Source organism: Ictidomys tridecemlineatus, chromosome 9 (assembly GCF_052094955.1).
Source record: "Ictidomys tridecemlineatus isolate mIctTri1 chromosome 9, mIctTri1.hap1, whole genome shotgun sequence".
Lineage (NCBI taxonomy): Eukaryota > Metazoa > Chordata > Mammalia > Rodentia > Sciuridae > Ictidomys > Ictidomys tridecemlineatus.
The window spans coordinates 100,256,963-100,280,637 of NC_135485.1; the positions used below are offsets into that span (position 1 = coordinate 100,256,963).

Here is a 23,675-nt window from a genome sequence, read left to right on the forward strand (position 1 = left end):
ATTTCTTTTTAGATACTCTCTGATTCTTTTTCATTAGAGTTTATAGTTTTCTCATTTAGATCTTGTACATATTTTGTGAGGGTTATACCAAAATGTTTAAATTTTTGGTGGTAATAAAACTAGAATTGTGGGGATTTTTTGCTTTTTTAATTTGTTCTTTTTAGATATATATGACATTACAGTGTTTTTTGAATATATATATATATTATATATATATATTATATATATATATATATGAAGTACAACAATTGAATCAGGATTCCATTCTTGAGGTGTACAGGATATGGAGTTTCATTGGTTGTGTATTCATACATGAACGTAGAAAAGTTATATTTCACTCATTGTACTGTCTTTTCTATTACCATCCCCTATCCTTTCTTTTCATTCCCTTTTGTCTATTTCACTGAAGCTCTATTCTTCACCCTGCCCCCTTTTTGTGTATTAGCATCTGGATATCAGAGAAAACATTCGACCTTGGTTTTTTGGAACTGGCTTATTTTACATAGCATGATGGTATCCAGTTCCATCCATTTACCAGCAACTGTCATAATTTCATTCATCTTTAAGGCTGAGTAATATTTCATTATATATATGTATATATATATAATGTGAAATATATATCTTACATTTTCTTTACCCATTCATCTGTTGATGGGCACCTAGATTGGTTCCATAGCTTAGCTATTGTGAATTGGGCTGCTATAAACATTGATGTGGCTGTGTCATGTAGTATGCTGATTTTAAATCCTTTGGGCATATACCAAGGAGTGGGATAATTGGGTCAAATGGTGGTTACATTCCAAGTGTTCTGAGGAATCTCCATCCTGCTTTTCAGAGCAGTTGCACCAATTTTCAGTTCCATCAGCAATGTGGGACATCCCCACATCCTCATCCAAATTAATTGTTACTTGTATCCTGATAGCTGCCATTCTGACTGGAATGAGATGGAATCTCACTGTAGTTTTAATTTTCATTTCTCTATTTGCTAGAGATATTGAACATTTTTTCATGTATTCATTGACCATTCATTCATATTTCTTCTGTGAAGTATCTGTTCAGTTCCCGTGCCCATTTATTAATTGGGTTATTTGTGGGGTTTTTTTTGTTTGTTTGTTTGATTGTTTTGTTTTGTTTTTGTTGTTGTTGTTGTTTGGTGTTAAGTTTTTTGAGTTCTTTATATATCCTGGAGATTAATGCCATCTGAGGTGCAGGTGGCAAAGATTTTCTCCCATTCGGTAGGCCCTCTCTTTACATTCTTGACTATTTCCTTTGCTGTGAAGAAGCTTTTTTGTTTAATACCATCCATTTATTGATTCTTGATTTTACTTCATTTACTTTAGGAGTACTGTTGTTGACTTTGGGTCCTTGATCCACTCTGACTTGAGTTTTGTGGCAGGTGAGAGAGAGGGATTCAATTTCATTCTGCTCCATATGGATTTCAAGTTTTTCCAGTTCCATTTGTTGAAGATGCTGTCTTTTCTCCAAGGTATACTTCTACCTTTGTCTAGTATAACTGTATTGATGTGGATTTGTCTGTATGTCTTCTATTCTATACCATTGGTCTTCATGTCTGTTTTGACACCAATACCATGCTGATTTTGTTATTATACCTCTATAGTACAACATAAGTTCTGGCATTGTGATGTCTCTTGAATCACTTTTCTCATTAAAATTGCTTTGGCTATTCTAGGCCTCCTATTTTATTCTAAACGAATATCATGATTGCTTTTTCTATTTCTATGAATAATGTCATTGGAATTTTAATAGGAATGTCATTAAATCTTTATGATGCTTTTGGTATTATGGCCATTTTGACAATGTTAATTCTGCTATCCAAGAACATGGGAGATCTTTCCATCTTCTAAGGTCTTCTTCGATTTCTTTCTTTAGTGTTCTGTAGTTTTCACTGTAGAGGTCTTTTACCTGTTGTTAGATTGATTCCCAAGTAGTGGCTATTGTGAATGGGATAGTCTTTCTAATTTCTCTTTCAGCTGATTCATCATTAGTATATAGGAATGCAATGATGTATGGGTGTTCATTTTATATCCTGCTACTTTGCCAAATTCATGTATGAGTTCTAGAAGTTTTCTGGTGTAATTTTGGGGTCTCCAAAATGCAGAATCATGTCATTTGCAAATAGGGATGGTTTGAGCTCTTTATTTCCTATTTGTATCCCTTTAATATCTTTTTTTGTGCCTAATTGCCCTCACTAGAGTTTCAAGGATGATGTTGAATACAAGTGGTGAAAGAGCACATTCTGTCTTGTTCTAGTTTTCAGAGGGAATGCTTTCAAGTTTTCTTTGTTTAGAATGATATTGGTCATGGGTTTAATGTACATAGCTTTTACAGTGTATATTCCTACTATTACTTGTTTTAATAGTGTTTTGAACATGAATGGATGCTGTATTTTGTCAAATGCTTTTTCTGCATCTCTTGAGATAATCTTGTGATTTTGTCTTTTTTAATTTTTTTAAATTTTTATTTGTGGATGGACACAATACCTTGATTTTATTTATTATTTTTATGCGGTGCTGAGTGTGAAACCCGGTGCCTCACCCATGCTAACCAAGCACTCTACCACTGAGCTATAATCTCAGCCTGTAATTTTGCCTTTAAATCTATTCATGTGATAAATTATGTTTATTGATTTTAGTATGTTTGAAAGAACCTTGCATCTTTGGGATGAATCCCACTTGATCATGGTGCACTATTTTTAATATGTTATTATATGCAACTTGCCAGTATTTTATTAAGAATTTTGTATCTATGTTCATCAGGGATATTGGCCTGAAGTTTTCTTTCCTTGATGTGTCTTTTTCTGGTTTTGGTCTCAGCATGATTCTAGCTTCATAGAATGAGTTTAGAAGGGTTCCCTCCTTTTCTATTTTATGGAATAATTTGTGGAGGATTGGTGTTACTTCTTCTTTGAAAGTCTAGTAGAACTTAGCTGAGAATCTTTCTGGTCCTGGACTTTTCTTTGTTGGTAGGATTTTGATGGTGTCCTCGATTTCATTGCTTGAAATTGATCTGCTTAAATTTTCAATGTCCTTCTGATTCAATTTGGGTAAGTCACATGTCTCTAGAAATTTGTCAATGTCTTCATATCATAGCATAATAAATTTTCAAAATAGTTTCTAAATATTGTCTGTATTTTATAGTGTCCATGGTGATGTTTCCTTTTCATCACAAATTTTAGTAATTTGAGTTTTTTACCTTTTTCTCTTGGTTAACTTGGCTAAGGATTTATCAATTTTATTTACTTTTTTAAAGAACCAACTTTTCATTTCATTGATTTTTTTAAAGAATTAATGGGATTAACCTTTTTTTGTAGTTGTAAATGGACAGCATGCCTTTATTTTATTTGCTTCATTTTTATATGGTGCTAAGGATCAAACCCAGTGTCTCACATATGCTGGGCAAGTGCTCTGCCACTGAGCTACAGCCCCAGCCCTCATTTCATTGATTTTTTAAATTGTTTTTGTTTCAGTTTTATTGATTTCATCTCTGATTTTAATTATTTCCTGTCTTCTACTGCTTTTGATATTGATTTGGTCTTTTTCTAGGGCTTTGAGATGTAATGTTAGTGTTATGGTTTGATTGTGAGGTATCCCCCAAAAGTTCACATGTGAGACAGTGGAAGAAAATTCAGAGGAGATTGAGTTGTAAAAGTCTTAACCAAATCAGGGATTAAATCCCCTGATAGGTATTAACTGAATAGCAACTGAAATGGTAGGACATGGCTGCTTGTCATCATGTGAGCTGCTTCCTTCCACCACATTCTTCCACCATGATGTTCAGCCTCACTTCAAGCCCTGAAGAATGGAACTGGCTTTCTATGGACTAAGACCTCTGAAATCAGGAGCCCTCAAATAAACTTTTCCTCCTTAATAATTATTCTGGTTGGGTGTTTTTAGTCAGCAAAAAAACTGACTAAAACAGATTATATTTTTGGTGACTTTCTATTCTTTTAATGAATGAGCTCAATTCAATAACTTTCCTTTTAGAACTGCCTTCAAAGTGTCCCAGAGACTTTGATATATTATGTTGCTACTTTCATTTACCTTTAAGTATTTTTTATTTAATCCCTGATTTCTTCTTCTATTCATTGATCACTCAATAGGATATTATTTAGTCTCCAAGTGTTAGAGTAGCTTCTATTTTTTATTTTATCATTGATTTCTAATTTCATTCCATTTCATTTCATTATGGTCTGATAGAATTCAAAGTATTATCTCTATTTTTTATATATTTGCTGAGGGTTGTTTTGGGGCCTAAGATGGTCTATTTTAGAGAAGGATCTGTGTGCTCCTTAGAAGAAAGTGTATTCAGTCTTTGGTGGTTGAAATATTCTATATATGCCTATTAAGTCTAAATTGTTAATTGTATTTTTTAGTCCCTTACCTTCTTTATTTAATTTGTCTTTGGAGAATCTCTCCAGTAATGACAGAGGAGTGTTAAAGTCATCCAGTATTATTGTATTGTAGTCTATTTGGTTCTTGAAATTGAGAATGGTTTGTTTGATGTACATAGATGCTTCATTGTTTGGGGCATAAATATTTACTATTGTCTTGTTGATGTATAATTCCCTTAAGCAGTATGAAATGTTCTTCTTTGTCCCTTCTGATTAACTTTGCCTTGAGTCCACTTTATCTGATATAAGCATAGAAACACCTGCTTGTTTATGAGATCCATGTGAATGATATGTTTTATCCCATTCTTTTACTTTCAGTCTGTGGATATCTTTGACTATGAGATAAGTCTCTTGGAGACAGAATATTGTTGAGCCTTGTGTTTTTTTACAGTATGCCAGTCTATGTCTTTTGATTGATGAGTTTAGGCCACTTACATACAATGTAATTAGTGATAATTTTTTTATTACCTGTCATTTTGATTTATTTCTCATTTGTAATTTGAATGGTTTTTCCTTTGATTGACTGTTCTAGTATAGTTCCTGCCTTTGCTAGTTTTCACTTTTATTTTTCATTTCAGGAAATATTTTATTGTGTATGTTTTGTAGTGCAGGCTTCCTAGTTGTGAATTCTTTTAACTTTTGTTAGGTTTGTATTTCATCATCAATTCTGATGCTTAGTTTTGCTGAATATATAGTATTTTTGGCTGGCATCCATTTTCTTTTAGTGCTTGGTATATAGTATTCCAAGACCTCATAGTTTTAAGGGTCTGGGTTGAGAAATCATCTGAAATCCAGATTGGTTTGCTGTTGAGAGCCACAACCAAAGGGGCCCCAGCAAACTTCCAGCTGCCGGCTGATGATCCAGCTGCCAGCAAACTTCCAGCTGCTGGCTGATGATTGGCTCACAGCGGCCCCAGCAACATCTAGCTGATTGGCTCCTCCACGGAGCTGCTCATTGGGGGACTTCTTTGGCTCTGCCCACGCAACCCAGCCAATCGGCCTCAAGAGCAGGAGGATTGTGGGAAGTTGAGAGGTTGGTGGGGGTGAGAGGCTTGTGGAAGCCGGTGGTGGCAGTTGGGCTCTGAGGGTTTTTTCCCTGAGGAGCTGTTTTGTTTGGCGTTTGTAGTTCTAAAAATAAAGTTAGTTTCTTTTGACAAGTGGCTCCTGAATTGTGCCCGGCCAGACTTCGGCAGTTTGCCTCTAAATGTGACCTGTTGTTTTCCTCTTACAGCCTTTAAAATTCTATTCCTATTCTGTATGCTAGGCATTTTCATAATAATGTTCCTTGGTGTGGTTCTCTTATAATTTTATATATTGGGGTCCCTGTAAGCCTCCTGCATTTGATTTTCCACTTCATTCTTATAGTTTAGGAAATTTTCTGATATTATTTCATTGAAAAGATTGTGTACTCCTTTGGTTTGTATCTCTGAGACTTCATCTATCCTGATAAACCTTAAATTTGGTCTTTTCATGTTAACTCATAGTCCTTGGAAGTTCTGTTCATGGACTCTTAATATATTTTCTCCACGATCTTGTGTTTTTTTTTTTTTTTACAATTTCAAATGATGAACAGGGAGAGAACAGACATGATGTAGGATGTGATGATTATAAGGGAGGAAGAGAGAAAGTATAAGTAAAAATTAAAATAAGAGTGAAAGAAAGAACAATAGAGATTGGCTGTTAGCAGAAGAAAAGAGCCAAAGAGAATCAAGGGAAAATATAAATGAGAGAAAAATATATAAAATAAAAATTTTTTAGAGTAAAAGAATACCAAACAAAACCAAAATATACTAATCAGACATCCTAGTCCTCAAAATACTGATCCATTGAAAAAAAAAATAAGTGCTTTCAAAAAATGCTAGAAATGAGAAAAAAGAAACAAATATGAATATATATAAGTGTTTATGAACCATTCAGGTCACAATTAAATGGAAAAAAGAAAAAAATCGATAAAACATTAAAGAATTATTTCTGTTGAAGTTCAAAAGATTCTCGGCTTCCCTCCTCAGCAGTGTTAGGTAGGTTGGGCTGGAGTGTGATGTCTATTCCACCTTCAGGGTAGTGTCACTGGAGTGTTCTGTGAGAGGAAATCCTATAGACAGAACTCCTGGAGATGGGATTTAGGCTTAGGTAGTCACCAGGTTCTTAGGTGAATGGCACTGAAGGCTTTAAATCAGTGTACCTCCAGGGCCCAGTGTACTACCTCCTGGTCCATGATAGGAAACTCCACTCCTTGGACCTACCCAGGGTTCCAGTTATGCAGTGGAGAAGCCTATCCTTGGTCCCCTCCATCACCCATAGACTCCATGTTTCCTGGTCTCTCAGTTTCAGTCTCCAAACTCAAACACTCTTGCCCCTACCCTTTCAAATTCCCACCTGGGCATATCTCTCCCAGCTGGTTCTACAAGTAGCCAAACTGGAGGGAGAGAGGAGAAGCCAGGTGGGTTTTCAAGACCTGTATTTCCCTGTGTAGACATATCTCCACATTTGATTGTCTCCTGGTCACTTAGACAAACTCTGTGTCATGCAGTGTGGGTTTGCCAGGCCTGTATTTCAGGCCAAGCACAGTTTATCAAGAATCCCCACTACCACCAGCCCCCTCAGTGTAACTGTAACACGATTCTTTCCTGTGTCCTCCATGGACTTTGAGGAGAGGTGTGTCTTCTTTCCTGCACAAGAATATTTTGCAGCATGCCTTTCAGGTTAGTCAGGCAGTGTCTTTCATCTCTCATCTCTCCATACCCAGACACACCTCAGGCCTCCTAAAAATACAGGTACCTTTAGTTCCCCTGTTTCTCCACTTGGCTCACGGGGGAGAGTGTGTGGGGTTGAGGTATTTTCCTTCTCTTTTTCTTGGCTTTTTTTTCTTAATATATAGACTGTAATCATTCTTAAACATTCATCGTTTTTCAACTGAATGTAGTAAATTTGGAGGGAACAAATGCTCTGGAAGATATATATATATATATATATATATATATATATATATATATATATAGAGAGAGAGAGAGAGAGAGAGAGAGAGAGAGAGAGAGTTGTAGGTGGACATGATGACCTTTATTTTATTTTTATGTGGTACTGAGGATCAAACCCAGTCAGTGCCTCATGTGTCCTAGGTGAGCACTCAACCACTGAGCCACAATCCCAACTCTCATTATGTTTTTTTTTAATATTTATTTTTTAGTTTTAGGTGGACACAATATCTTTATTCTATTTTTATTTGGTGCTGAGAATCAAACCCAGTGCCCCACGCATGCTAGGCGAGTGCACTACCACTTGAACCACATCCCCAGCCCTCATTATGTTTTTTAATAGATTCATTGAGGTATATGTTGTATACAATACAATTTTCCCATTTAAAGTGTACAGTTCAATTATTTTTAGTACATTTACAAAGTTGGCAACCATGACCAATCAAATTGAGAACATATTTTTTTAAAGAGAGAGAGAGAGAGAGAGAGAGAGAGAGAAAGAAATTTTTTTAATATTTATTTTTTAGTTTTCAGCAGACACAACATCTTTGTATGTGGTGCTGAGGATTGAACCTGGGTCGAACGCATGCCAGGCGAGCACGCTACCGCTTGAGCCACATCCCCAGCCCCTTGAGAACATATTTTTTACTTCAAAAAGAATCCTGTACCTACTAAGAATCACTTCACATTTCTCCCAATCCTAACAACCACTAATCTGATTCTATAACTTTTCCCTTTCTGACATTTCATATAAATGAAATCATTTTTCATTTATATGAAATGTCACTTACTGTAGTGTTTTCAAGATCTATCCGTGTTATACATCATATGTCATGTTATACTTTTTATGTTATTTATTATATCCAAAATCTGGACACTGGAGTCCTCTTTATGCTCCTATGTCTTTAGGCTCCTATGTCTTTTGGACATAACTTCTTACTCTCTGAATATTTCTTTGCTTTCTGATACAGTCAGATTTCAAAATTGCCCTTTCCCTGACCTAGAATCAGTTATATTTAAAGAAGCCAAGATCCTTTCAATGAGGGAAGGATCTTTTTTTTTTTAAGATTTATTTCTTTTGGTTGTACACAATACCTTTGTTTTTATTTATTTATTTTTATATGGTGCCGAGGATTGAACCCAGAGCCTCACCTGTGGTAGGTGAGCGCTCTACCGTTGAGCCACAACCCCAGCCCAGGATCTTTTTAGTTTTAGGTGGACACAATAGCTATATTTTATATTTATGTGGTGCTGAGGATTGAACCCAGTGCTTCATGCATGCCAGGTGAGCACTCTACCACTGAACCACAAACCCAACCCCATGGCAGGGAAGAATCTTTAGGAACAAATATCATGGCACCAGAGATAAAACTTACTACTGGTTATCATTTTTCCTAGGCCCTTTCATTACATATTGCAAAGAATATATAGTTTTAAAATCATTAATTCAAGTCAGAGATGGTGGAACATGCCTGTAATCCAAGGTTCTTAGGAGATTGATGCAAGAATATCTCAAGTTTAAGTCCTGCATGGGAAAATTCGTGAGACCCTATCTCAAAAAATAAAAAAGGGCTGGGGTATGACTCAGTGGTAAGGTAACCCTTGGTTCAATCTCCAGTATCCCCCTAAAAAAAATTATGAATTTAGACTTAACAATTGTGTGATAAAACACAGCTACTTTGCTGTTAGTAAATACCTGAATATACTTCGAAGGACTCTTTACACCTAGTTAACCTTCCCAGTATCAAACTAGTAACAAAAAATTATAGTATATGTAGTTTAATTGTAAGATGCATGCTTTTTATGATGAATGCTTACTTATAAATAAATTTTCCTAACTTATATATTCTAAAAATTATTTTGAAAAGGAGACCATGATAAGAATGAAAAGTTGCTGTTGATGTTTTTAAGTGTGTAAATCATGTAAACAATCAAAAGCTGAAACCTTGTTAAAAAGTATATTTAGAGAAATCTCACTTCTTTCCATTTTGACCCAACTCTGCCCTTTCTTCTCAAGAAACTGTATTATTGGTTTCTGGTTTATCATTTCATTTTTTGTTTTTGCCCTCCCTCATTATACAAAAAAATGCCATGTTACAGAATTGTTCTACCCACTATCAGCATGTAGGGCCCATCTCAATCTTTTTCATAGCTATTTCATCTCATAGCTGCACCACAGTTTATTCAACTCATTCCACACTGTGGAAGTGTCATTTCTAGCTTTTTGTATTATGAGCACTGGGCCAGAGAACAGTGCTATGCACATGCTTTTCTTGTACTAACACAGGTTTATCTCCTAGGTTCACCAAGAAGTACATGGGGAACTTAGTTGTCCTAAGTATTATATCATTATACACTAAAAACTTCACCTGAAAATGTTTTCATTCTTGCTTCCAACATTCATACATATTTTTTCAATTTAAAAGGAAAAGAATCGATTTTGCTTACTCAAAAATCTAAAATTTCTGTTATGTTTCCTATATTTCTGAATTTCTAAGTTTCCCACCTGTGTGTCACTTTCCTTTAAAGAATGTTTTTTCACATTTCTTATAGAGTAGGCTTTCTGGAAACAAATTCTTAATTTTTTTTTGTTGTTGTTGTTGTTTAGTTTGTTGGTTTTGGTTTCAGTTTTGTTTGTTTGTTTGAAATAGGATCTCACTGTGTTGCCCAGGCTAGCCTCCAACTTGTTATCTTTCTGCCTCAGCCTCTCTCATAGCTGGCATTACAGGCATGTACCACCATGCCTGGGTTAGTTGTTTCTTCATCTAAGAGATGTCCTTATTAGACCATTATACTAAATTTGTGTGTGTGTGTGTGTGTGTGTGTGTGTGTGTGTGTGTGTGTGTGTGTTGCTAGGAATTAAGTCCAGAGCCTCACGTATGCTAGGCAAGCTCTACAATGAAGTACACTCCCACTCCAGAACATTATTCATGTAGGATGTTTTTGCTTGATATAGAATTCTGGGTGACAGTTCTTTTTAACTATTTACATATCATGATGAAGAATCTAAAATTAGGTACTAAATATACTACTTGAGTAACAGATACTATTAGCCATTACTAATATTTCTAAATAGGAGAATATCAGAGAAAGTAGTAATTTTAGAAAGTATGTACTAACATTATACGACATGCATACTGAAGGGGAAATATAGGAGCTATTCCAAAGTTACTCTAGTTATATAAAAGGAAAGTGTGAAATAGGGCATTTATAAAAGACTGAAGGGGCAAAAATCATTGCCAAGACTCAGTGATAAGTAAAACATAGAAAATAGAAAAAAATAAAATTAAAAATATAAAGGAGTGGCAAATTTAGAACCTTTGGACAGTAATATTGTACTTTTGCTAGACTTTCAAAAAGTGGTTGGATTAGATAGATGAATGTATATAAATTACCTGGCACATGGTAATAATTAACAAAATGTGACTCATCATTCTAATAAACATTCTAATAAACTAAGAAAAAAAATAAATGCCCAATTAAAAAAATTATTGGTTTATTATAATTATACATATTAGGGACTGGAGTTCTGGCTCAGTGGTAGAGTGCTAGCCTGGCATGTGTGAGGCCCTGGGTTCGATCCTCAGCACCACATATAAATAAATAAAAGATCCCCTGGCAACTAAAAATATTTTAAAAAATAATAATTATACATATTAGTGGTATTCATTGTTACAGATTTGTACATGCACACAACATAATATGGTCAATTTCATTTCCCAATAACTTCCTTTCCCCACCCCTTCTCTCTCCTCTCCTCCCTATCTCCTTTAGACTTCTATTTTCATGAAAAAATTTTTATCCCTTTTTTCTCTCTATCATCCACATATGAGAAAAAACACACTGTTCCCATAGATAATTAACATTCCAAATATATAAAGAACTAAAAAAAACCTCTAACACCAAAAAAAAATCCCAATCAATTAAAAGGCTAATGAACAAAACAGACACTTCTCAAAGGAAGATCAACAAATACATGAAAAAAATGTTCAACATCTCTAGCAATTAGAGAAATGCAAATTAAAACTACACTGAGACTTCATCTCACTCCAGTCAGAATGGCAATTATCAAGAATTACAAACAATCATAAACACTGAACAGAATTCAAAGAAAAAGGAATAATTTCTCACTGTTGGTGGGATTGTAAATTAGTATAACCACTATTGAAATCTGTGTGGAGGTTCCTCAAAATACTAGAAATGGAAACTCCATATGACCTACTATACCACCACTTGGCATTTATCCTAAAAAATTAAAGTCATTATACTATAGTGATACATGCATACCCATGTTTATAGAATCAGAATTCAAACTATGAAACCAGTCTAGTTGTCCATCAACAGAGGAATGGATAAAGAAAATGTGGTATATATACACAATGGTTTTTTTATTCTGCTATAAGGAAGAATAAAATTATGTCATTTGCAAGAAAATGAATGGAACTTGAAAGCATGATGTTAAGTGAAATAAGTCAAACTCAGAAGACCAAAGGTCATATGTTTTCTCTAAAATGTGGACACTAGAGAGAAAAAGGGAAAAGAAAGGTGGGTGGGGGGAATCTTATAAAAATAAAAGGCAGATCAGTAGTGTAGAGAAATGGGATCAGGGGAGGAAGTAGAGGAGGAAAAGGGAAGATATTGGGGACTGATATATTGTTATGTTGTGTGCATGTGTGAATATATAACAACAATCTCACTATTGTGTATTATTCTAATGCACCAATAAGAATACAGAAAAAGAACATTATGTCTACCTAAATTCTATAAAAGAAACAATATACTTAAAATAAGTGTTCTAACAAGCTCTGAAGAATTTCAGTATGAGTAACTCACAGGATCAGACTGTCTCTAATACAATCGAGATCACATACTTGGAGAGGTGATAATTTTAATATTAAAATTAATATATTAAGAAGGGGCTGGGGATGTGGCTCAAACGGTAGCGCATTCACCTGGCATGCAAGAAGCGCTGGGTTCAATCCTCAGCACCACATAAAAATTTTTAAAAAATGAAGTATTGTGTCCACTGAAAACTAAAAATTTTTTTTAAATTTTTAAAAAATTAATATATTAAGGAAAGACAGTGGTTTGGTGACTGAGTAAATTGTTTCATTTGGTTCAAAATGAGACTCTTAGAATTTTTCTAGACTATTTCTGCAGAGGAACTTTAAGCATGTTTTTGTTGTGAGGACTTTCGTTTTAGTTTTTGGTGAGTTTTTTTTGTTTTGTTTGGGGGTTTTGTTTTGTTTTGTTTTATACATATGTGTTTGTGTGTGTGTGTGTGTGTGTGTGTGTGTGTGTGTGTGTGTGTTCTAGTTTATCTTATGGGGGTTATGACTCAGATATGAATCAAGATTGCTGCAGCCAAATTGCAGAGTACTGACCTTGAGCATGCATTAAATTGAGTTGAGTCCTTGTAATCTAATTTTTTAAATTTGTTTCTGAACTTTATGTAACTTATATCTCCCTTACTGGAAAGAAGAGAAATTTGTTGTTCCTCGTGTATTTCTGGAAATTTCCAGTCACTTTGGAAGTTTGTAAAAATATTTCAGTTGCCAAGTTAGAAAACTATGCAGATATATGCATACCCATATTTATAGCATCCCAGTTACCAATAGCCAAGTCATAGAATCAATCTATGTGTCCTTTAACGGATGAATTGATAAAGAAAACGTGATATAGGTACACAATGGAGTTTTATACAGTCATGAAGAAGAATAAAATTATGCCATTTCCAGAAGAAATGAGTGAAACTAGAGAATATCACATGCAGCAAAATAAACCAGACTCAAAGTCAAAAATTATGTTTTTATTCATATGTGGAAGCTAGACGGGGGAGGGGATCTCATGAAAATAAAGGGAGACCAGTAAGACAGAAAGGGAATCAGGAGGAGGAGAGGAAGAAAAGGAGAGCTTCTGGGAATTGAAATTGATCAAATTTTGTTGTGTGTGTGTATGAAAATGCCACAATGAAACCTCATATTCTGTATAAGTATTATACACCAATAAAAAGCTTTACATTTTTCCCAGTTGATGCTTGACTTCCAGGGGATATCCATCTTTGGATGGATGACACCTCATAGCACATGTTACTACTAGTCTTTGCTTCTTTGACTAGAGAGGGAAGAATAAATGTATTGTTCTCTGGATTTATACTTTTGACAAGTATTCTCTCACTGTCACTTTAATCTTCACAGCTATGAGATAGACGTTGCTCATTTTACCGATAAGCAATTGGAGGCACAAGCCAGCTGATGGCAGAAGCAGAACTCTTGAGACTTCTTATATCACACTGCCTCCCAAGCAGTAAGATCATGACACGAGCAATGAATCCTAAAAAGATTCTTAATATTTGTATTGTCCTGCTGTTGCTGAAAAAATAGTACCAGGTGGTGGAGGCTACTAAGCCAAGTCAGAATTCCCTAGATCCCCAGGGATATGAATACCCAAATAAAGATATTCAAATGGGAAAGCCTGAAAGGACATGGTACAAAATCAGTCCCCAAATGTCTGCACATGGTTACTCTCTCATGATACTTTCAAATTTACTTGCTAGGAAAAACAGTGTTCATGATTAGGTTATGAATATTACTCTGCACTTTCGGTCTTTGTTTCTAAAAGTGCAACATTAGGATTTATATTTGTTTTAGCAGAGTCATTCATTTTTTCTCACACTATTTAACATCTTCTCCCTGAATTTAGTGAAGGATCCTTTGGGTGTATTAACAATAGGAATTAAACACTCTGACTCAAATTTTTTAAAAATTCAATTGGCTTAAGATTGACTTCATAAAACGTTTTTATTAACCACCACTACTTCTCTTACTATCTCAGACGAAAGTTTGAAACTTGCTAGTATGTAGATACTGAGCAAAGTTCTCAAGATTCAGTTGTCTTACCAGCCAGTTTTCTTATGACATTCCTTCACATAGTCTAATAAAAACTGTATAAACTGGAATGTCGTCTTAGTGTAGATATTTTCCTTGAAAGAAGTAGAGCATTCCATAACCTAGGATAGTATAAATTGCCCATCTGGCTGAGACTTGAAGGCATACTACAAACTGAACAGAGTTTAAAATAAAACCATTCTAAATACTAGAAAGAATTTTTTTTTTCCAGTGCTGAGAACTAAACCCAGTGCTGCTCTACCACTGAGCTACATCCCCAGCCCTTTTGACAGGGTCTTGAAAAGTTGCTGAGATTGGCCTGGAACTTGGGAATCCTCCTGCTTTGGCTTCCCTGGTTTCTCTCTTCACTCTGTGCAAACAAGGTTTCAAAATAGTAGAAGGAAATATGAAATTTGCACTTGATTTTCAAAATGAGGCAGTCAAAATTATATTTCTTTTCCTCTTTCGATGCAGACTGATCACAAACATTTTACCAGGAGAGCCCAAAAGTTCACACATATCCAAATAATTCTGGGAAAAAATTAAGTAGCTACTATTTTATTAGCATTTTGCTTCTCAATGGGTAAAAGTTGGTATGGGAAAATCCCTATTCATAAAAACTCTTTCTACTCTTCAGACTCTAAAACCATAAAATGTACTAAAACCATAAAACTGCTGATGCTTTAATCAAGTCTAAAAGTACTTTTAAAATCTTTTTAAGGAATAAAAAAAGTGTGTGTATCTGTGCACACGCAGACCCTATTCTAGGTGAATTATTTTGTAAACTATAAAGCAGATTTTATTTATTTATTTATTTTTTACAAAACTTTAACAAGACATTTTCAGAATGAGGAATTGTGGTTTTAGCACCTATATTGAGTTCAAATGATGAATACATATTAACTGTATATATTTAAAATGTACAATTTGATAGTATGAGTATATAGACACCTATGAAATCACTACCACTATGAAGATAATAAATATATCCATGATTCTTGAAGTTCTCCTCATACCACTTTGTAATTCTTCTCTTCACTTTATTCCTGCTGCTTTTTCTCAAGACCACCCCAACACTTGGACTACTTGGAGTACTTAGGATCCTCCTGCTTTGGCCTCAGCATAATTATTTTAATGATTCATCTGTGTTGGTTGTCACATGGATCAATTGTTCATTTCTTTTTATTGCTGAGTAGTACTCCATTGTTAGGATAAAATAAAAAGAAAGTTTTGTCTATTATAATTCAAGCTTTTTTGTCACAATTAAGAAATCTTTGCCGAACCAAATGTAAAAATTGTTTTCCTCTAGAAGTTTTATAGTTTTATCTCTACTTTTACTTCTGTGATCCTCTTCAAGTAAAATTTTGAACATTTAGATAGATGATGTAAGGTAAGGGTTAGATTGAAGTTTTTTAAAAAATTAATTCAGTTTTTGTACAGCCATTTGTTTAAAAGATTCTTCTTTCTTCATTTAACTGTCTTGCCACCAAGGTAAAAATCAATTGACCACATGAAGCGTCATGTGTTTTCTCTCTTTTGTGAAAGCTGGAAAGGTAAAAGGAAAAGAAAGTCAGGAGGATCTCATGAAAATTGAACTGAAGCCAGGTGCACTGGTGCACCCCTGTAATCCCAGTGGCTCAGGAGGCTGATGCAGTAGGATAGAGAGTTCAAAGTCCACCTCAGCAATATAGGGAGGCCCTAATCAATTTAGGGAGGCCCTGTCTCTAATAAAATGTACATATTTAAAAAGGGGCTGGGGATGTGGCTCAGTGGTTGAGTGCTCCTGGGTTCAATCCCTGTTACCACAAAAAAAAAAAAAAGAAGGGAGATCAGTAAAATAGAGCAAAGGTATCTTGGGGGAGGGAAGAAGGAAGGGAAAGGGGTAATACTGGGGAATTTTGTTGGTCAAATTATATTGTTATGTGCAGGTACAAATATGTAACAACAAATCCCACCATTATGTACAACTATAATGCACCGATAAAAAATGTAGAAAAAAATTGACCATTTATGTGTAGATTTATTTCTACACTGTCTGTTCCATTAATTTGCCTGTCCTTAAGCCAAAACCACTTGATACAAGCTTTACAAGACATGAAACCAAGGAGTGAAATTCTTCCTTAGTTAATTTTTTAAAGTTGTGTTTTTCTTTTGGAAGGGAGTCACTATTATGGGTCATTTGCATTTTAATGTAAATTTTAAATATTTATTTTTTAGTTGTAGTTAGACACAATACATTCCTTATTTATTTATTTTTATGTGGTGCTGAGGATCAAACCCAGGGCCTTGCTTGTACTAGGTGAGCACTTTACCGCTGAGCCACAACCCCAGCCCCTTAATGTAAATTTTAGAATCAGCTTGTCATTTTCTGCAAAATTCTGTGGAGATTTTACTGGATTACGTTGAATCTACAGATTAATTTAGGATGCATTGACATCTTAACTGTACTGAGCCATCCAACCTGTTAGCTCCATCTATTCATTCTGCCTTGAAGTCTACATTGTCTGATATCAAACTTATAACTCCTACTTTCTTGTTATTTCCATTTGCTGATAAATCTTCATCCTTTATTTTTAGCCTTTTTGAATCACTGCATTTTAAATGTAGTTCTTGCTAACAGTATAAAAGTAGATTTTGCTTTGTGAGTAAGAATTACAAGAATTGGTAAATAAAAATACAGGACATTCAGATGAATTTTAATTATTTATAATTGTTTATGCATGTGTACTTTGGGATAAAATAAATATTTCGTGGGATACAATAATAATAACAATTACTCATTGTTTATCTGAAATAAACTATCAGTATCTAAATTACATATTAAACATAAGTATAATTTCAATTGTATTACTACTTCTTTAATATATATATATATACCTGATGATTTGAGTTTTCTTAACAGTTCTTCAATTTGCAAATTTTGGTTATGAATTCCTTATAATTTACAGTTTATTTATGTTGTAACATATCTTCTACTATGATTGCAACTAATGTATTATTATTATGAACATTCATTAATAAGAATGTGCTTAATATTAACATTATTTGTAAGTATACTGAATTGATCTTCAGTTTTTATTTGCTGTACATAATACCAGCATATATAGTGTAACTTGCCTTTCCATTCTTTGCAATTACATTGCATCTCTTGATCAACAGATTTCTCAAGATTTTCCACTGACCAAAAAGCATTGTCATCAATTTATATTCCCTTCTTCCACACTACACGTGATGATTTCTATTGTCCAACACAGTAAAATCTAGCCAGGAAAATTAGAGAAGAAAAAATAAATAAATAAGGGCATACAAGTTGGAAAAGAAGAAAAATTATCTCTATTTACATAGTTAATATGTGTATAACCTAGAGGTTTCACCCCAAAACCCTGATAACTCTAATAAATGCATTCAGAGAAATTATAGGATAAAAATATTAACCTTTAAAATTGGTTATTTTTATGTATATTAATGATGAAGAATCTGAAAAGGAAATAAAAAGACAATCCAATTAAATAAATAGCATTAAAAAGCACATAGTACTTATGAATAAGTAAAGCAAGGGATGTAAAAGACTTGCATCTAAAACTACAAAACATTGTTGAAGTAAATTAAAGAAAACATAAATTAATGAAAAGACATCCTGAGTCTAGGACTGGAAGACTTTATGTTGTTAAAATGACACCATCCAAAGCAATCTGCAAATTCAATGCAATTCCTAATAAAATCTCAATGGTGTTTTTTGCAAAAATAGAAAAATCCATCCTAAAATTGATATGGAATCTCAAGGCACTCCAATTAGCCAACACAGTTTTGAAAAAGAACAGTTAGAGGATTCACAGTTCCTGATATTAAAATTGACTATCTTATATCTACAGGAAAAAAAGTATGATATTGGCATAAATATAAATAGCCCAATGGAATAGAATAGAGAGCTCAGAAATAATCTTTTGGTATGGGGTCAATTGATTTTCACAAGGGTGCTGTTAAAGGCTTGATTAGCAGCCTGTCACCACGGGGAGATAAAGGAACCTTTAGAAGGTGGGGCCTAGTAGGAGAGAGTTAGGTCAGAGTGGGTATGTCCTTGAAGGGGATATTGGGACCCCAGCCTTTACCCCCTCTTCCTACATCCTAGCCACCAGGAGATGAGCAGGTTTGCTCTACCACATGCTCCCTGCCATGAGGGTTCTGCTTCACCACAGCCCCCAAAACTGTAACAGAGCCAAGTGACCATGGACTGAAACCTCTGAAACTGTGAGTCAAAATAACTATTTCCTCCTTTTGATTATCTGGGTATTTTGTCCCTGAAATAGAAACCTGACTAACAGTGGAGTCAATACCATTCAAGAAAGGACAGTCTTTTAAAGAAAAATGATACTGAGAAAATTACCTTATACCTTAATATAAAAAGTAACTCAAAGTTGGTCATGGTAACATATCATGCCTATAATTCTAGTTATTTGCAGCACTAATGCAAGAGGATAGCAACCCAGTGAGACCCTGTCTTGAAATAAAAACAAAAAGGGCTAGGGATTTTGCTCAGTGGTAAAGCACCCCTGAGCTCAATCAATTTTGAGTCAACAGAGTTAACTCAAAATTGATCAAAGACTTAAATAGCGGCACTAAAACTATGAAAATCTTAGAAGAAAATATAGAGGAAACTTCCTAACATTGGTTTTGACAAAGATTTTTTTGGACATAACACCAAAGCACAGACAACAACAAAAACAAATAGATAAAATGGATTACATCAAAATTAGAAACTTTTATCCATCAAAGGATGCTATCAAGAGAGTAAAAAAGCAACCCAAGAAATGGAAGAAAATATTTGTGAATCATCAGATAGGGAATTAACATTCAGAATATATAAAGAATACTCACATGTCTCGTTCCACGACTAAACACTCAGGGTCACTCCAGGTGAACTAGGCTGCCACAAAATAATCACACAGAGACAGAGAAATAACCTTTTTCTTTGGGTCCTGTGACGGCTCCTCCCTGTGACAGTTCCTCTGACTTTAGGGGTCCGTGGAGAGAGAGGGAGTGGGGGTAGCATGTGCTGAAACCTTTTATTGGGATGAAGCCATTCAAATGAGGCAAGGTGTCAGGTTTCAGGGGATTAAGTCTAGCTTCCAGATGTCTGATGTCAGCAGATTGATTGACATGTAGGGAGGCCACGCCCATCTCATGAGCTGTGTGGGGATCCTGGCAGAGCAAGTGAAAAGACCAGAGTGAGGCCCACCCAAACAGCTAATGTCAGTTCAGTCTACTTTGTGTGCTCAGTGCTCATAGTTCACACACACACACACAGACACACACACACACACACACACACACACACACACAGCCCATGGCTGGCTTGCCACATCTCCACATTCTCATCACTCAAGATTAGGGGGCGCTCCTTTCCTATGTGACACTTACAACTCAACAACAAAAATTCAATTCAAAAATGGGTAGCTGGGCAGGAGGAGTTTGTGAGTACTTTGTATAAGCACATGTGAAAGAAGGCAGGAAGAGAATTGTGGAGATGTTGAGTGTGCAAAATTTTAAAAATATATTTCTCCTATAATTATTTTGTTTTTTAAAAAAAAAAAAGGCGGGGGAGCTGGGTACAGTGGAATGTGTCGATAGTCCTGGCTATTGGAAGGTTGAGACCAGAGGACCACCTGAGCCCAGAAGTTCAAGGCCAGCCTGGGCAACACAGCCAGACTTTGTCTCAATTAAAAAAGAAAGGTCAACCAGGCACAGTGGCATATACACCTGTCTTCCCAGAGGCTGAGGCAGAGAATTACAAGTTCGAGGTCAGCCTTAGCAATTTAGTGAGGTCCTAAGCAACTTAGCAAACCCTGTCTCAAAATAAAAAGGGCTGGGGATAAGAACACCCCTAGGTTCAATCACTGTTATAGTTAAAGCTTTGTCCCAGGGTTTCATAAACTGACTTCCAGACCACTCACGTATAATCAAATCAAGCCTTTATTGAAGCACACTGGAAGCGGCTGACCAGAACATAAAGCTGTTTCCCTGATCAGCCCCGAACAATTGCAAGGGCACTCCTTATAAGCCTGAAAACTGCAAAAGGGAGGTTGGGGGGGGGGGGGTCTAGCCAATTTCAAGCAAGCCAGGTTACAGAAGCAGGACAGTGCAGTCAAGCGGAGGGAAGCCTAACCAATCACAGTTAGCCCAGTCACCCTAGTTACAGAAACAGAGCCCTGTTACCCTAGTTACAGAAACAATACCCCATTAGGTAGTTTTGTATTCTTAAAGGTTTCTATAGCAAAAGGAAAAGAACATCTTGCTCCAGTCATGACTCTTCTATTTGCATGGTTGTTTTATAGGCTGAAGTCATAAAACAAAATGGAGTCACATTTGCTCCTACTATCACATCACCAATACCAATAAAAATAAATGAATTTTTTAAAAAGAATAGGCTTAACACTAAAAGGACTCATTTTTGTCATTTATTCTATATTTTATCAATTATTTCTATAACATGTCTAACAAGTTCTTTTAAGTTTTCCCTTCAATTTGCATAATCCTATTACTAAAGAGAAATTGAAAGTTATGAACAAGAAAGTGGGGTTTATGCAATAGATTATGTAGAAATTAACAAGAGTTAATAGCGCTTTTTTTCCTTTTTTTCTTTTTTTTTTTTTTTTTTTTGAGAATTAAGGCACACTTCCAGTTTGTCAAACTGACAATTCTATCAACTCCTATTGTTGAAGTGTTGATAAGTTTCTGAATATGAAAAAAACTGAAGAATACAGAAGGCCAAAAAACATAAAATCCTTTTTAATGGCTCAATATGGATAAATGGTGAGGTAAGAGACAATTTTATTGACTTCATCGTCAAAAGAAGGAACATCTAGTGCTGTTTAAATAGCAATATGCAGAATATGGCGGGACAGCCAAGAACTTCCACAGAATCATTCATGGTTTGTTTCAACTGTGAATAAACACAACCTGTGCGTATGCCTTCATCAGAACTTTTATTTGGATTATCTCCACCAAAAGCATTACATTTTTTCTCATTAACAGGAGTTATGAGAAATTATTATGAGAAAAATTACTTATTTTCTATTGCTTTGTAACAAATTACCACAAATTTAGCATCTTAAACTAATACATATTCATTAGCTCATAGTTCTTTATGGCTTACCAGTTCTCTGCTAAGGGTTTCAAATTCTAAAAGCAGTCTCGGCCATGCTGGGGAAGGCTGTAGGGAGAAAGCGAGCTCAGTGCCAGGTCCCTGTTTCCTTGCTGACTACCAGCTGGAGGCCTCCCTTAGCTCCATGTCATGGGTTTCTCTCCATCTTCCAGTCAGTAATGGCACATCAGATCCCCCTTATACTTCAAATTTTTCTGACTCCTTCTGCTGCCAGAGAACACTTTAGTTTTAAAAGGCCTCATGTAGAATGTTATTTAGTTTTTTAAAAGGAAGGAAATCCTGAGGCTGGGGTTGTAGCTCAGTGGTAGAGCACTGGCCTACCACATTTAAAATAAATAAATAAAATAAAGGTATTATGTCCATCTACAACTAAAGATCTTTTAAAAATAAAAAAGGAAATCCTGACACATGCTACAACATGGATGAAACTTGAGGACATTACACTATGTGAAATAAACCACTCCAAGAAAGACAGATATTGTATTATTTCACTTACATTAGGTACCTAGATTAGTCACATTCATAGAAACAGAAAATAGAAGAGTAGTTATCAGGGACAGGGGGGAGAGGGAAATAGAGAGTTATTGCTTAAGGGTATAGACTTTCATTTTTGCAAAATTAAGAGAATTCTAGAGACTGGTTGCACAACTGTGTGAGTGTAGTTAACCCTGCTGAAAGGTACACTTAGAAATGGCAAATATTGTAAATTTTATGTTACATGTATTTTACCACAATTTTTTAAAATAAACAAATTTAATGGGCTCATGTGATTAGATTAAGCCCACTTGGATAATATCCTATCTCAGGTCCCACTGCACCACATAATACAGTATACTCTTAGGAGTGATGTATCCACAGGTTCTAGAGATTTGAGTCAGGATATCTTGGGGTGTGGCATTTTAGAAATTCTGCCTACTATCCTCAAAGTAAGAGTCTCTGCCAAATTTTGTCATTGTTTCTCATTTAGAAGGGACTTTATTTATAATATCCTTACAAGCAAAACTTTTTCATGATAAAATGTAGCACAAGGGGGAGAAATGTTCCTGCTTAGTGATTATTTGCATCTATGACCATCTCTTGGAAAGTGAAGCATTTAAAATCATTGATATGCCAGGCAGAGAAGCACACACCCGTTGTCCCAACAACTCAGGAGGCAGAATCAATAATGGCACATCAGATGCCCCTTATACTTCAAATTTTTCTGACTTCTTCTACTGCCAGAGAATGTTAGGCTTCCTAAAAGCTTCCCGCTTAATGATTATTTGCATCTAGGAGAATCTGCAAGTTTAAGGTCAGCTTCAGCAACTTAGTCAGACCCTCTCTCAACGTAAAAATTTAAGTCTGGGTATGTAAGTCAGTATAAAGCACCCTGGGTTCAATCTCCACTGTCAAAGAATAAATAATAAGTAAATCATTAGTAATCTCTGTGATAGTAAATGGAGCTGTTACTTTTTTTATTATTGCAAATTTCATCTTAGTATTCAAAAATATGCTTGCAACATTGGAATCAGAAACACTTCTGGTAGCAGTGTGTTCCAACAGTTATATGTTCAAACACCTCATAACTGACGGTTAACTGAGGCTGAACCGTTAAAAGGGCTGCAAACTTGAAAACTAAGCCCTGGACTCAGTATCTGATGGAGGTGGCAGGAATAACTACTCCAAAGGATAAGCTGTTCTTATACCAGCTCTTGGTGGACTTTCACAAGTGGGAATATTTAGGGATTGGCAGAGAACTTGCAGCTGCGCTAGCATGAGCGCTGGTGAGCGGGTTAACCCGTTTCTTTCAAAGTAAGCTTGCTGGAGGGAGGCACCGCCTGATTGGCTGCCACATAGAATCGCGCACTGATGGGTTCACTTTCAAGACAGGGGGTTATCACTGATTGGCTGGCGTTCAGAAGCTGGGCGTTTTCGTTGATTTGCTAATTTTCACCCCTTTTGATCTTCCTTCAGCCAAACCTATAGAACAGACCGTCCAGGATGGATACCGGTGGAGGTACGCTTTTCAGCTAAAGTTGCCATTTAAGTGATTAGCTATACATGATTTCATTTCTGGAGTCTCTATAAATTCCACTGACTTATCGAATATGATACCAATATTCAAATATTTCAATTTTATTAGCCTTATACTATGTTTTAGTATCTGGTGGAGACAATTACCTTCAAATCTTTTGCTTCCCTAGGATTTTATTTGCTTACTTATTTTCCTTTTGAACTATTTGTGTCCAAAACATAACTCTTGC

General features: G+C 35.4%; 1 long non-coding RNA gene across 1 annotated transcript; it reads right to left on the bottom strand.

The window, feature by feature from the left end:
- Positions 1-13,177: 13,177 nt before the first annotated feature.
- LOC144366887 (uncharacterized) lies at positions 13,178-23,458 on the bottom strand. Its single transcript, XR_013426050.1, has 4 exons — positions 19,146-23,458; positions 17,706-17,747; positions 17,388-17,530; positions 13,178-15,815 (listed from the first exon to the last, which is right to left on the bottom strand). It is a non-coding gene; the product is annotated as an uncharacterized LOC144366887 (long non-coding RNA).
- Between the last annotated feature and the right edge of the window lie 217 nt (positions 23,459-23,675).